Genomic DNA, 16,098 nt, shown 5'->3' on the forward strand with positions numbered 1-16,098 from the left:
AACAAACATTTATGAAATTACAAATACTTAATTTTTTTGTGTTATATAACTTTATTGTATGTATGAAACACATTTTTTTTTAAAATGGAAACATATATCTTATAAAGAAAAGCTAAACTCTTCGTTTGGTTTGATATTTTCATCTAAGGTGTTTCTAATTTACAAACACAGGAGGACTGTTTCAAACCATTCACACTTTTGTAATGAACTCCAAAAGTTAGTTAGTGGCGCCACCTATTGGTAAAAATACTGAACTTAATATATTTTAAGTTGTTTGGTGTTATTACTGTTAACTAAAACTATTACATATTTAATAACTATTAAAATGTTTTTGTCAATAGAAATAAATCTGAAATAAAATATCAAATACATAGATGAAAATGGAAATAAGTTGTAGCACACAAATATAATTAATAAAAATAATGGTTTAAATTTATTTGAAATAACTAATAAAACTGCAAAAAGCACATGACAAAATGACAAAAAAATTATAATAATAATTAATAGACTAAAAAATGAAAATATACATAAAAATCTTATTCAAAATAATAATAAAACTACAAAAGTACCAACAACAACACTGGGTTGTATTTAATAAAATGGCAAATAATTTTGTAATCTCTCCGGTTTGGTTTGGTTTGGTTTATTTATTTACTTTCTGACATTTCTGTTCCAGAACCAAAGCTCCATATAGTCTACATAAGTGCAGAGTCCACAGGTCTCTATAAATGAATGGAAACTGACAGGGAAAGAAATGATCAGGAATTCTTTACTACTTTCACAATATTATACAAAAGGAATAGAGATAAAAATGTATGCTTACCTATAGGCATTGTGATGGAATAACTATAATCCCATATAAGTGTGACTGCTGAATAGGGAGATAAGATGTGTTTCCCCCAGTGCTTTGATCTATCACCACTATCCCATCTCTGTAAGGACATTCCCATCATGAATATGGAAACTGGCCAGATCATATTAAGTCAAATCCAGTGTATCAGAGACTCACCTCTCCCAGTCGGTGTAGTAAAAGTGGCTGTCATAGATGGCCAGACTGAACGGGTAATTCAAAGCATCCTGGAACACATGTCTCTCAGTCCCATCAGGAGATATGCACTCCAGTTTCTTTGTGCCTGGTGATTTAGTAGAATTTTATCTTAAATTTGTACTGCAGATATGTGAGATGCTATATTTTGTGGAAACTTTTACCTGCATCTGCCCAGCACAGGTGATTTGTGTCAAAGTCCAGTGTCAAGGCATTGGGCAACATGAGACCCACTTGCACCAGTACTTTCCTCTTGTGTCCCTCCAGTGATGAACTCTCTATTTTGGGAGCATCACGGTTCCAGTCGGTCCAATATAAGGTTCTGAAGGGCATGTGCAGTAGAAACACTTCAGAACACTTTCACAGAAAACAATTGCACCATATAAATAAATATACTGATGTTTATTACAGGAATACATAAAGCTGTCAGTGTATATAATATATATATATATTTATACAGTGTGTGTGTGTGTCCTTCCACAGAATTTTTTTCAAAAACTTACTGACCCTTACTGATCCTAAAATTTGAAATGTAGTGATTATAATTTATATACCTATATTTAACTTTAGTAAAAACAAAACATACTAGTTTCTGCTTCCAACCTATATTTATTTGTTTTATGTTGGCTTGAAAGAATTCATGTATGCATAATGGTAAATATAATAATGCACAGACAGCAAATGAAGGATTTAGATAATATCTCACTGACCCACTCTTAGCGTCCACCACGATGGCTCTGGGATTCACCAAATCAGAATCAATCAGCACTTTTCTGTTCCTGCCATCTAGATCAGATGTCTCGATCCTGTCTTTCCCACTGTCTACCCAGAACAACTTCCTGTGCACAGCAGCTACCGCAATTCCCTCCGGCTGGGCCAAGCCTGGAATTTCACATTGCATAATTTGAGAATATGGAGAGAATATGTTGGTGATGCAACCATCATAATTCCCTATAATAATTCCCCATAATTAAAATGGGACAGACGGGGAGACAGAATAGACAGACAGACAGATAGATAGATAGATACATACATGCATACATACATACAGTACATACATACAGACAGACAGATAGATACATACATACATGCATAGACAGCTAGAGAGAGAGATACAACCCGAATTACGGAAATGTTGGGACGTTTTTTAAAATTTGAATAAAATGAAAATAAAAGAATTTCAAATCACATTAGCCAATATTTTATTCACAATAGAGATAACATAACTAATGTTTAAACTGAGAAATTTTACACTTGCACAAAGTGCACAAAATGAGCTCATTTCAAATTTGATGGCTGCTACAGGTCTTAACATAGTTGGGATGGGGGCATGTTTACCATGGTGTAGCATCTCCTCTTCTTTTCAAAACAGTTTGAAGACGTCTGAGCATCGAGGTTATGTGTTTCTGGAGTTTTGGTGTTGGAATTTGATCCCATTCTTGCCTGATATAGGTTTCCAGCTGCTGAAGAGTTTGTGGTCATCTTTGACATATTTTTTATTTAATGATGCCAAATGTTTTCTATAGGTGAAAGATCTGGACTGCAGGCATACCATCAGAGATGCTGGCTTTTGAACTGAATGCTGATAACACGCTGGAAGGTCTCTCTCCTCTTTAGCCCACAGGACACAACGCCGCTTCTGGACCATGTTCACATATGGCTTCCTTTTTGCATGATAGTGCTTCAGTTCGCATCTGCAGATGGCACAGTGGATTGATTTTACTGACAGTGGTTTCTGGAAGTATTCCTGGGCCCATTTAGTAATGTCAATGACAGAAGCATGCCAATCAGTGATGCAGTGTCGTCTGAGGGCCCGAAGACCACAGGCATCCAACAAAGGTCTTCGACCTTGTGCCTTACGCACAGAGTCAAGTCAAGTCAAGTCACCTTTATTTATATAGCGCTTTTAACAATGTCACAGATTGGAGAGCCTCTGCCCATCTTTACTTCTGAGATACTCTGCCTCTCTAAGACTTCCCTTTTATAGCTAATCATGTTACAGACCTGATGTCACTTAACTTAATTAGTTGCTAGATGTTCTCCCAGCTGAATCTTTTCAAAATTTCTTGCTTTTTCAGCCTTATGTTGCCCCCGTGCCAACTTTTTTGAGACCTGTAGCAGGCATCAAATTTGAAATGTGCTCATTTAGTGGATAAAAGTGTAAAATATCTCTGTTTAAATATTTGTTAGGTTCTCTATGCTCTATTGTCAATAAAATATTGGCTCGTGTGATTTGAAAGTCTTTTAGTTTTTATTTTATTCATATTTAAAAATCGTCTCAACATTTCTGGAATTCAGGTTGTAGGTAGGTTTGTAGATAGATAGATAGATAGATAACCTTGGTTGATAATAGCCTCTGGCTCAGACCCAAATTCTAAGAGTGCTCTGTTAATGGTATGTCGTCCAAAATCTGTCCAATACAACATGTTCTCCTGACAGTCATAGTCGATTCCAATCACAATGGAGTCCTGCAATGATGATCAAGCATTATTATGTTTGCTTAATCAGACAACATGTTTTGGATTTGATTTGAGTTATGAGGGTCTACCTTTAAGGCCAGTAAAACAGTGGACTTTTCTTGAACTGGTTCTGTTTCATCGAGAGGAATGACTCCAATCTGTGAGGCTTGTGTGTAAACGATAGCAGGCCCTGAAGGGGAGGAGCTTATGACAGGATACATGGCGGTGCATCACCTGAGATACCTGACAGGTAAAAAGAACAGACATAATGACATGCGCTCACGAGAGAGTGGCTCCAGTAAACAAAACTTTGTTCTCGTGAGACTAGCATATTTTCAACGCTATGCCTACGTCCTACATCATCTGCTGGAATACCATTCTCTAGTGAATGCACGTATGACAGCTAGCGGAAGCTAACTGAAATTACAGTTTAAAAGTTTTAAATATGGATATTTTTCTTACAAAAACACATTGATTCACTTCAGAAGGCCTTTATTAACCCCCCCAGATCCATGTGGAGCACTTTTTTATGATGGATTGGCACGGTTTACTGGACTTTTATTGATCATATTGAACATCACCCATTCACTGCCATTATAAAGCTTGGAAGAGCTAACTCCGATTGTATTCGTCTGAAAGAAGAAAGTCATATACGCACAGGATGGCTTGAGAGTGAGTAAATTATGGGGTTAGTTTCTTTTTTGGGTGAACTATCCCTTTATAAACTGAAAAAGCTGTTTTATTTTAGTTAGCCCAGGTCACCCCTTCTTAGGGGCCGCCATTTTGAAATCAATTAATACTGTTCAATTTGTCTGAACATAAAAGTATTCTGTCAGACATAAAAATCAGACATTTGTATTGTTGAAAACAATCATAGGGGGGAGAGTGGGGTAATGTGAGACATCGGGTAATGTGAGACACCCCCTGTATCTAGGCAATGGAACACATTTGTGGTCATGTGACCATTATGTTTTCAAGCCCCTCCCATTTCACCTTGGCCATGAAGGAGTGGACCTCATGGTGCTGTGGTAAGCATGTTTTTTTCACACAAATATTTTTTTTGCATGTAAAAGTAAACTTTCTTGCTGTCAACTTAATCAACTGTTGTGCCAAAGCAAATTGATTCAGGTAGAAAAACTTATATCATACATGTTGATGAACTACCAACATATAAAACCATGTGATGATGCTAGCTGAAGATTACCCTAAATTGGTAAGAGAGATTGTTTTTTTCTAAAATGTGGCGGTGGGGTAAAGTGAGACAAATGCTATGGGGTAAAGTGAGACATGAGGCACAAGTTAAGTTTAGTCTTAAACATATTTTAATGTAATATTACATTACATATGTTTTATTTTTAATGTCATAAACATTGTAGAAAAGCCATCATGCCAAGGCAATACACCAGGAAGACAACCTGGGGCAAAACACCCCTCAAGGAGATGGAGAGTGCAGCCGCTGAGGTCAAGGAAGGAAAGAAGTCTATAAGAGCAGCTGCAAGGGACAGAAATATTGACAAGTCAAGCCTCCTAAGATTCATAAAGAAAAAAGAGAAAGGGGAAGTAAAATCAGTAGCCTGGGGTGCAGTAGCTGAGGCAAAGAGAATATTCACAGACAAGAAGGAGGAGGAGCTTGCCAAACACTTGAAACAACTAGCTGAACAGTTCCATGGCCTTCCTCCAGTTAAGTGCCATCAACTGGCATTTGAATACGCAGAGAAAAACAATATCCCTGTCCCCAATTGGACAAAGACACAATGTGCAGGACTTGTGAATGAGGCCTTCATGTCAGCAGTGACACAACGCAACATCACTTCTGGATTTAGGTCCTCTGGGATTTTCCCATATAACCGAGAAATTTTCCCTGATGAAGCGTTTGCACCGTCCATTGTGTCAGACCGGCCAAACCCTGAGCTGCAGCCAGCCAATGCAGATGATCCGGATGGTCCACCCCCTGCAGATGAACCACCCGCAGCAGATAATGCACTCGCTGATGCTAATCCATCCACTGCGCATGGTCCACATGGATGTGCCTCGCCAGCTGACTCAGATGTGCCACGTGTTCCCAGCCGACCTGGATATGTGTGAAAATCCTACCACTCGTGAAATCCTACCACTTCCCAAATGTCCCCCCAGAACACAAACCAAACGAAAGGGTGTGAAGACAGCCATCCTAACTGATACTCCTGAGAAGCAGGCAATTGAAAAGGCTTATAAAGAAAGACAAAAGAAACTGGCAGGGAAAAAGCAAAAAAAATAGCAAAGGAAAGGGAAAACCGAAAAAGAAAGCAACCAAAAAGAATATCATAGTTAGCAGCTCTGAGGAGAGTGATGTCCCTGTCTCAATTGATAATGTCTCTGACGAAGAGGATGAGAGAAGTGATCAAGGAAACACAGATCTGTCCGTGGGTGACTTTGTCATAGTTAACTTTGCAACCAAACACAGGAGCGTCCGTTACATTGGCATGGTTAAGAAAATTGAGGATGACTTAATTGACCAATCCCCATGATTCTTTCACTAGTCAGACATTAGTTCTGGAATGTGTGGTTGTCAAGCTAGCTGTCAGGATTCTAACTGTTACAACATGTGCTGTTATGGTAGTTTCAGAGTGGAAATTGTAAGTGGATCAGTTTACCCCCAGCTGGTTCACTTTACCCCCTTGATTTCTCTGGTGTGCCTCAGTTTACCCCTAAGCTGGGGTAAAGTGAGACACAAGACGACTTTTTTAAAAACACTCATATTTTCACTGACCTTCGTCCTGAATACATTCTGATAATTTCCATTGCTAGGAAACATCCTGAATTAATGGGAAATATGTCAATTTTACTGATATATCATTTTAGCTCGCTTAGAGGGGAGCAAATGTAAAAAATGTCTCACTTTACCCCACTCTCCCCTATATGACAAATATTCTTGCAAATAGAATAGTTGTACATTAGCTGTAACTTGATACTGGATCCACACCACTAGGTGTCAGTATGAAGTCAAAGAACATTTTTGTATCAAGCTGTGAAACATAAACAAAAAAATGCTTTGTGTACTTTGATAACACAGCTTAGTTTAATGTCCAGTAACTCTGTGATTCTGCAATCATTTTGACTGACGTATCATTTCTTTTCAATCTTTTCAATACAAAATGTGCATCCAAAATAATTCACAGGGGGGCTTTACATCTTCGTAACGCCGTGTTCCAATGATTTCTATTCCTTGGTGGTCCACACACCAGCAGAAACTGCTGTTGCCGTAACATTGCATAGGCAGGAAGTTCCCGTGAGCGTCACACAGGGGCATGTAGTCCTGAGAGGACGGCTGACCATTATAGTGAGTCATGAGTGAAAGCCTCCAGCGTTCACACACAGTCTCCGCACGGGGAAGAAGGGCCGCTGAGTAAGAGACACAGCACACACTGTCTTTTCGAAAAAATGCAATTTTTCATAAAATTTTTCAAATCTCTGACCATTGACCACATCCATATATCTTGCCTCAATGAATGACTGCGTGAGCGTTAATTACAGTTAGGCCATCTCACGAGGGATAATTATGTCATATATAGTTGGAAATGAAGACCACTCCCACAACACACACAGTAAACAGTAGGAACAGGAAGTGTGTCCCTGTGTTTTAAATGCCTTGGATTTGGCAGCATATTGCTGATCTTTTGTATTTTACAACAACCTAAATGGGACCAAGATATTTCAGGAGATTAAAACTTATAAAAACTAAAAGAATAAAGCAGAAATATAAAAATGGTAGACAGAAAAATGACCCTCATGTTCTGTTGAGAGTTATGTTATGTATATAATATTATGTTATAATAATAATAAGGAAAAATTTGGTGTTCAGACATTTTACTGAGTAAAAAAATACAAGATTAATACATAATATTGTTAAAAAGTTTGGGGTCAGTAAGTTTTCTTTCTTTTTTTTAAAGAAATTAATAGTTTATTATTAAATAAGAAATATAGTATGTCAGAATGATTTATGAAAGATCACGTGACTCTGAAGACCAGTGTTATAGTTTTTGTTAATATTTTGAATTAGATTTTAATTTTATATTTTCTGATTTTGTGTTCATTTTAGTTAAAGTTTTAGTAATGTTGCTGTGTTTTGCCTTCTTATGTATTTTTGTTGTACTTTGTCTATATATTTTTTATTATTTTTAGTTCAGTTTTAGTTTGTTTTATACATCAAGTTAGATGAAAATGACTAAAAAACTAGCTACAAGAAAATAAGTTTTATTTATTTATTTATTCACTTCAAGTAATGGATTTTTTTTCTTATTTTTTAAGTTAACTTTAATAACTCTGGTAAAGACTACAGGAAGCTTTGCCATCACAAATTCCCTTTTAAAATATAAAATAGTATTACATTAAAATAATATTCCCCCAAATTACTGCTGTTATTGTATTTTTGATTGAATAAATGCGTCCTTGATAAGAGGCTCCTTTAAAAAAATAAGTGTATATCTGACCAAATCAAAAGTTAGTAAGCAATAGCTGCAGAAAGTGAGGGCATAAATCCATACCTGGTTGATCACAGTTGGCATACGCAGTGCCAGGCATTGTCCTGGTGCCCACTCTCTCCTGCCCTCTACTGTCCACACACCAGCAGTGTCCAGAGGTGCCCAGGCACCGCAGGGGTTTGTACTGCCCTTTCTCATCACACTGAGGAATGAAGGCCTCCAGGCCGGGGTAGATGCTTAGACTCTCCTGCAGACTTTCTTTGTGCTGCTGGCACACAGTTAAGGGGGGTTTGGGCCTCTCTAGCAGAGAACCCCCCCCCAAAAAACAAGGACCAGCGAACATTTAAATACATTACATTTTCAGTATCCACGAAATGGCATGGTGTGATTAAACCAAGTCCTGGAACAAAGGATGTTGTTCCGGGAACATGTTCTACTTGTTTCAAGTACGTTATGAATGAATAAACAACTCATTTGTGTTTGATTGATTTATAATACACAGCTGAACATAATATTTGACTTGATTGTTGGACTGTGTTATAAGCAAAGAGAACAGCCTGTTACTGAGCTGACAGGGCGAAAGCATTGTGTTGCTTGATAAATGTTGTGGTTTACGTGGTGGTTGGCAGAGGAAGCCGTCGCCCTTGTATTCAGGCCAGCACCGGCAGTGGAAGGAGCCCTGGGTGTTGAAGCAGGAAGCAAACGGGTGACAGAGCTGAAGAAAACACTCATCAATATCTGTAATAGAGAATGATGGGCCTCCTGTGAAATACAACTCTTGAATGTGTACCACATGTGTGGTTACGTAAATTACACATGTGATTGAAGAGCGTTAGTGGGCCTCATGCATGACATGTTTAATAAATGTCTGCGTTGAATGAGCATGATTCATGAATGACCGTAAATTGTGCATAAAATAATTCTTACAGAAATTGTTGATATGAACTGAATTTATGTACGTCTTTTTACAAATGATCTACACAGACATTGTTAGCCAAATATTTAATTGTCCATCCAGCACTTCTTTGTAAGAAACAAAGCAACACCATGCAGTATGTAAATATATTCAAATGTAATGTGCAACAGTAAGGTCATTGAATTTGATCGGTCGAACAGTGTTCTAAAAGTGCTGATATTGAGGTTGCCAGTCTGTATATTAATGGAAGGATTTTTAATTGGCCCTTTCTACAGAAAACATCATTACACCAGTGGGTGGCGAACTTCATATGATTGAGTCATCGAATCATTTACTCGATTTGTTAAAAAAACACAGATTCATTCAGAAATGCTGTTTTGCTTAGAGATGCCCAACGGTCGCTCAATATTTATGTCTTGTTTATTTAACAGTTCTATATAAGCAATAGTGATGGGAGCTTTGCAAAACTCTGAATCAACTGAACTAGTTGCTTTGACGAAATGATTCACGAATCACTGTGGTGTAAATGCCACAACAGCACAAATAATTAAACTATAATTAAACTAATGTTTTCATGAAAGTATACTCTAAATAGACTTCTTTTTTTTTTGCCTGATTCAGTTTGAAATGATGTCACACCAGTTTATTTGATTTCGCTTGAATTATAACCAGGACCTCACAAGCACTGGTGGTCTGACTATTACGACTATGATTAACTGATATAAAAAGGCTCCCATGACCTAAAAAATGTTTACTGATTTGGAAAGAAAAAAGGACTGATTTGAATTATGTATTTTATATTAGGAATCATCTACTCACAACACCCAGATTCTCATACACATATTACAATATACTGAACACTTACCCTCACACACATTCAAATCAAGATCAAACTCATAGCCAGATTTACAGTTGCAGTGATGGCCACCCGGCATGTTCACACACTCGGAGTGAGGACCGCAGGAACTGAGCCCCTCAGCGCACTCGTCTACATCTGGATTATAGATTCAAAACCCAAGAGAGCCATTTGGAACTTTAACTAAGGCAGTAACTCAATTAAGGCATGAGAAGATGACACAGCCTCTAAGTGAACTCTCAAAGTAGCAGTCATAGCAAGCACTTGGCTTGATGTCAAAATATGATATAGTTGAACACTAAAATACTTGTACCATAGCAGTTGCGTCCATCTCCCTGGAAGCCCATGGCACACTGACAATGGTAATGAGTGCCATCTCCTGGCAGGCAGAGAGCCATGGGGTCACAATGGTGCTTCCCAGTTGAACAGGGGTTCAATTCTACAAGCCCCAGTAGCTCACCTGATAACATAAAGAATTTCCACAACCAGATCCAAAATGTTACGAAACAGAACTAATAATTACCCATATTGTAGAATGGTTTGGTTATCAGTATGTTCTTACCTCCTACAGGTCCCACTTTGTTGGTTATGGCATATCTAAAGGGTGGTTCCTTCTGTGAACATGACCATCAGATGCTTCACATTCACCTGCTCAAAGTCTGGTACGGTCCATGGGCTGTGCTCGCAGCTACGGAAACTCACGTTCTGTTGTAGCATGTAGGAGAATGTCTCAGATCCACCATTTTCTGACACCACCATGTACTCTCGCAGTGAAGATGATGTCACAACTGAGCCAGACACAAATTACATTACCCATAATGCCCAAAGAACACGTTTTAAAAGCATTAACTTTGGACTTCAGTGGCTTCTTGGCTTTTGAAACATGCAAAAGCACTATCGATAAAAGACATGAATGTTCAGTAAAGAGTTACATTTATTATTAATTATTATTGGAATAAACTGTTTTTGAGCTAATCAGAAGATCTCATTTAGCTTCGCAAGTTTGATTGGCTGAGGGTGTTGATGTTTAGTCCAAAAACACTGGGATATTTCTCAAATCACTCTGTTTATGGAAGCCCATTTACACAATATAATGAAATACTTTGGTGAATCATAATAATGATTTAAAACGTCATAATTATGACACAAACATTCAAAAAGATGACATACTGAGTCATAATTATGAGATGAAATCTGAAATAATGATAAAAGTACATAATTTACTTTTTATCCCATCATTTCTACATAAGAAATTATAATTATTACAATATATCTACTTATTTTTTTCTCATAATTTCTACATTTTCTGTGATAATTATGACTGTTTATCTAATAATTTTGACTTTTCCCTCTCATAATTAAAACGTAGTATCTCATAATGTTGACTTTATCTCATGATTTAGTATCTCATATTTTCGACTTTGTCATGACAGTCTCATAATCTCAAGACTTAGTATCTCATCATTTCAGCTTTATCTCATAACTTAGTATCTCATAATTTCAACTTTATCTTAGGACTTAGGATATCATAATTTTGACTTTATTTCAAATTAGTATAACATTAATTTTGACTTTATCTCAAGACTTAAGACCAATTTATACTTCTGTGTCGAACCTACGCCGTAGCCTACACAGAGACGCACAGGCCTGCGCCATAACCTACGCCGTACCTGACGTGCATCTCTCCAAAAATCTAACAGCGTGTCAATTCTACGCTGAACACAAGCGCTATGATTGGTCTGCTAGAACCCCTCCCTCCGTATGTACTTGAGTTTTGTGTGCGTTTGAGCACTGTAATATAGTTTAATGTTACACCTTATTTAAAATAAAACAAAGCAAAGGACAAGTGTCTTATCATTTATTATACTACATAGCACTATACATCAGTAGTTGTCCTTGACAAACAATGTTGATCTGCCGTGGTGCACGTCCTTGTGGAGATTGATAAAATGTAATCTTATCTGTTCCGTTGTTGTCTCCTTTTTGTAGTTTTAAATAATGATTTAATTATTTGATATTTATTTGCAACCATCACAGCTATAATGCTTCTCTGACGAGCCGCTTCTTCTTTGGCATTTGCCGTGGTACTTTCCTCTTTGGCATTTGCCGTGGTACTGCGGGTTACACAAGCAACATGCCTGTGGACACTGAAGACTAGCGGTCCGCATGTTTACTTCACTTCGATGCGGACGACGACACGGACGATGACGCAGAAGTATAAATGAAAATCGATGCACAGCTTACGGCGTAGAGGCTACGGCGTAGGTCGGAAGCAGAAGTATAAATTGGGCTTTAGTATCTCATAATTTCAGCTTTATCTTAAGACTTAGTATCTCATAATTTCATGTTTATCTCATGACTTAGTATCTCATAATTTCGACTTTATCTTATGACTTAGTGGCTCGTAATTTCAGTTTTTTCTCATGACACAGTATCCCATAATTTTGACTTTGTCTCATTATGAGTATCTCATAATTTCAACATTTTATGGCATAATTTAGCATTTCATCCTGTGACATAGTATCTCATAATTACAATGTTTTTTTTTGTTGTTTTTTTTTTACCCCATTTCTCTCTGTTATCACGTTCCATACAGAATATCTGTGGTGAAGTTGCAGGTTACTTTGTTATCATTATAATTTGACTTCCTTTGGAACTATTTTCTTTGGTGGAGCATAAACAGAAATAGTGACTTGATATGATGTGTCTAAAATTTAAGTTACTCAGTAATGAACAATGTGAAATAATGTGGAATTACTTGAAAACTAACTCAAGTCATTACCCTCCAAGATTATTTACAAGAATTACCTGATTGGTTGTATTGATAGGTCTCTTTAAATGGCAGAATATGGACTTTAGCACCACTGGGAATGCTAGGTAAATCTCCATTGATCCTAATGTCAAAATTCAAGTGGTTGAATGAATCCATTCCTTGAGCCTCTTGAATAATGGTAACACGCTGACCTTGTGGGCTGAAGACCAGCTCTGCCTGATGAGAAAGCACCTGGAGAAAATAATTTTTTACTTCATTAGACTTCTTCGTGATCTGTGTGACATAAAATAATGAAGCTTCATATAAGGAAAAATAGTCACACCAGTTATGCTGAAGCCATTCAGATGGTTCTGGAGCTCAAGAGCAAACAGCCAGCCAGATGTGGAGACCAATGGGCTCACAGCCATCAGAGCCCAGCCCGCCTTAGCTGGGACAGGACTGACGGAGATGTATACACGACCTTCTCCCACCACAGCAAATCCATGGATGTCCACATTGTTTAGCTGAACTTTAGTGTCTCCAAAAGAAACAAGGCCACTCAACTTTCCACTTAAAGGCTGAGAAATACCTGCAAAATCAGATTTATCTTTCACAGTTTTATTAGAAACTAATGTTAAAGGGATAGTTCACCAAAAAAATTTTATTATGTCATTAATTACTCACCCTCATGTCGTTCCAAACCCATAAGACCTTCGTTCATCTTTGGGACACAAATGAAGATCTTTTTGATGAAATCCGAGAGCTTTCTGACCCTTAGAAAGCAACAAAACTGGCACATTCAAGGCCCAGAAAGGTAGTATGAACATCATTAAAATAGTCCATGTGACATCAGTGTTTTAACTGTAATGTTATGAGATTACGAGAATACTTTTTATGCGCAAAGAAAACAAAAATAACAACTTTATTCAACAATTCCTTCTCTTCTGTGCCAATCTTTGTTTTGGCGATGTCCTTACTACGTTTCTGGACCTTGAACGTGTCAGTTGCGTTGCTGTCTATCTATGGTCAGAAAGCCGTAAGATTTCATCAAAAATATCTTAATTTGTGTTCCGAAGATGAGCAAAGGTCTTTCAGGTTTGGAATGTCATGAGGGTGAAGAATTAATGACAGAATTTGTTTTTTTTTGTGTGAACTATCCCTTAAAAGGTATCAAATGACACACCAAGAAAATACTATAAAAAATACTACTATACTCACCCATGGGTAAACATTGTCTGCCATTGCCATAGTAACCAGAACGGCAATGACAGCAAGGACCAGTTGTATAGTCTGTGCAGTAACCATCCTGAGAGCAGAATTTCAGATACAGGCCACACATTTTGTTCACATTATTTGAAGTAGCTTCTTGGTTTGGTTTTGGGGGCTATTGAACAGGTGAACCTGGGATGTCCATTTGGGCCTTAGAAGTAGATTTATCTGCAGGCATGTTTGATTCTACTGTAATGTATAAATTTTCATCTGTGGTGCTGCGCAAGCTACCAAAACCCATTGAATCAGACTTGGGAACAGAAGCAGGAACTACCTTCTGGAATGGGAACCGGCTGGATCCGATGTGGAAAATCCACAGTCCATTTACCCCAGTCTTCCCTGCCCTGAGAGTTGCGTAAGTAACACTATCATGTTTTATATCACTGTATACAATTTTACACAAATAACTGTACATAAATAATAGATCTATAATACTGCATTTAATAATTAATGTTAACAAACTGAAACTTATATTGACATACTGTGTGATTTCAAGATGCAGAAAGCTACTTGCAAAAGGCCTGAAATGGATAAAAGAAAAGAAAAAAGTTGAATGCACTTACTTATAGAGGTTCTTGCTGGTCTCATTATAGCCAAACAGACTGTAGAAGAGCTCTTCTGTAGCAGATGTATCACCTCTATTAAAACCAGCCTGAGGTTTAGCTTGTCTTTTTGTCATGTTTGTATGATTGTAACTGATATTTAACATCTTCTGCTCATCCTCTGGATACAGGAACAAGGCATATGTATCTGATTTATTGCCGGCCAACACAACCTGGAAACTGGTTACCTACATGGTAAACACAGCAAAGCTAATATTGATAATAATAACTTTACAAATCAAAATATTACTTTATTTTAAATATTTACACTATGAATAAAATGCAGGATAAAGGAATAAAAAAAAAAAAAAAAAAAACGATATTACACAAGATGTAAATGGGATCTGGAGCCCTTCCTCTTCACAGACAACATTGTCCCATGTGGCGATGACTGTGTGGCTGGACTTAAATGCAGAACCAGTAAAGCCTTGCTGCACCATTTCAGAAGCTCGGATTAATACATCTAACGAATCCTCTGCATGGTAAAACACAGATCCTTTCCCCCGTCCTGAACTAATGTCTGTCATGAAAGGTGCGATGGTAGAGAAGCTGAGAGGAATCATGTTTCTTAAATACTGACTCTCTTCAGGTGGAGGTTGAAGGGACAAGAACCCATTTGTGGAAACCTAAGAAATTACATTTTAAGCTTCAGACTTCACATGCTCAGTAAATATGGTTGCATTCGTAACTTTATTGATTTTATTTTAGTTATTTATTTGTATATGTACAGTAAGAAAATCAGCACAAAACTAAAAATAAAAATGCATTTTTACATAGAGATTCCTGCACATGCTGCAACATACTAATGATGAAATAATAAAGAAATATTTTATATATTTCAATTTGACTTTTTTTTAAAGTGTAATGAAAACAGTGGCTTACATAGAGAACGTTGAACTGGACGTCGTAGAACTGTAATGGCTTTTTTGTCTTCAGGGCTTCAGACACTTCATCATCACCATCCTGAAGAACTGAATCCCCTTCAGAAAATCCAAAAGGGAAAAATTTGTCCTTTTGAATCGCATTCATAAAACAAACATTTGTAAAAAGCAAAGCAAACACCCAGCAGTTCTTCATTTCGAGAGGGAGCAGCTTCGATCTGGAGCATTTAAAATATAATTGTCCCTGTAGAAGTTCATGAGATGTGACGATGTGGTTACTTAAAATGAAAGGATGCCTTAACCACAATCCACATAGTTACCAAAATGTCGATGGGAGGGTTTTGGGAGGCGAGTGCAAAGCATCCAATGCACATACGTTCATCAAATTTGAATAGAAAATCATTTGTACAAACAAACAAATGCTTAAAAAAATCTGCATTTTAAATATTCGGTAACACTTTATTTTAAGGTCTCTTAACTAGTTGCTTAGCATGCATATTACTAGAATATTAGCCATTTATTAGTATTAATTAAGCACATATTAATGCCTTATTCTACATCCCTAATCCTACCTAATACCTAAACTTAACAACTATCTTACTAACTATTAATAAGCAGCAAATTAGGAATTTATTGAGGGAAAAGTCATAGTTAATAGTGAATAAGTCTTCCCTATTCTAAAGTGTTACCAAATATTCATGTTACTTATAGTCAGTATAGGATGTCTGTTGGGGGACCATCAAAATAAAGTGTTAGAAAATAATAAGCAAACCGTCTCCTATTCTAATGACTGCTAGTTGGCATGTAGTTCTAAAGCTACTTATAGTTAATCAAATGTCTAAAGTGGGCTATCAAAAT

General features: G+C 37.1%; 1 pseudogene across 1 annotated transcript; it reads right to left on the reverse strand.

Moving 5' to 3' along the window:
* Positions 1-823: 823 nt before the first annotated feature.
* Positions 824-15,436, reverse strand: LOC306843852 (nidogen-2-like; annotated as a pseudogene). The gene is made up of 18 exons: positions 15,242-15,436; positions 14,710-14,985; positions 14,321-14,547; positions 13,707-14,101; positions 12,830-13,077; positions 12,545-12,740; positions 10,299-10,524; positions 10,050-10,196; positions 9,746-9,874; positions 8,580-8,702; positions 8,028-8,264; positions 6,661-6,885; positions 3,594-3,747; positions 3,384-3,513; positions 1,756-1,927; positions 1,210-1,367; positions 1,010-1,133; positions 824-932 (listed from the first exon to the last, which is right to left on the reverse strand). The product of its transcript is annotated as a nidogen-2-like (transcript).
* Positions 15,437-16,098: the final 662 nt, after the last annotated feature.

This window comes from Barbus barbus (assembly GCF_936440315.1).
Source record: "Barbus barbus genome assembly, chromosome: 24".
NCBI lineage: Eukaryota > Metazoa > Chordata > Actinopteri > Cypriniformes > Cyprinidae > Barbus > Barbus barbus.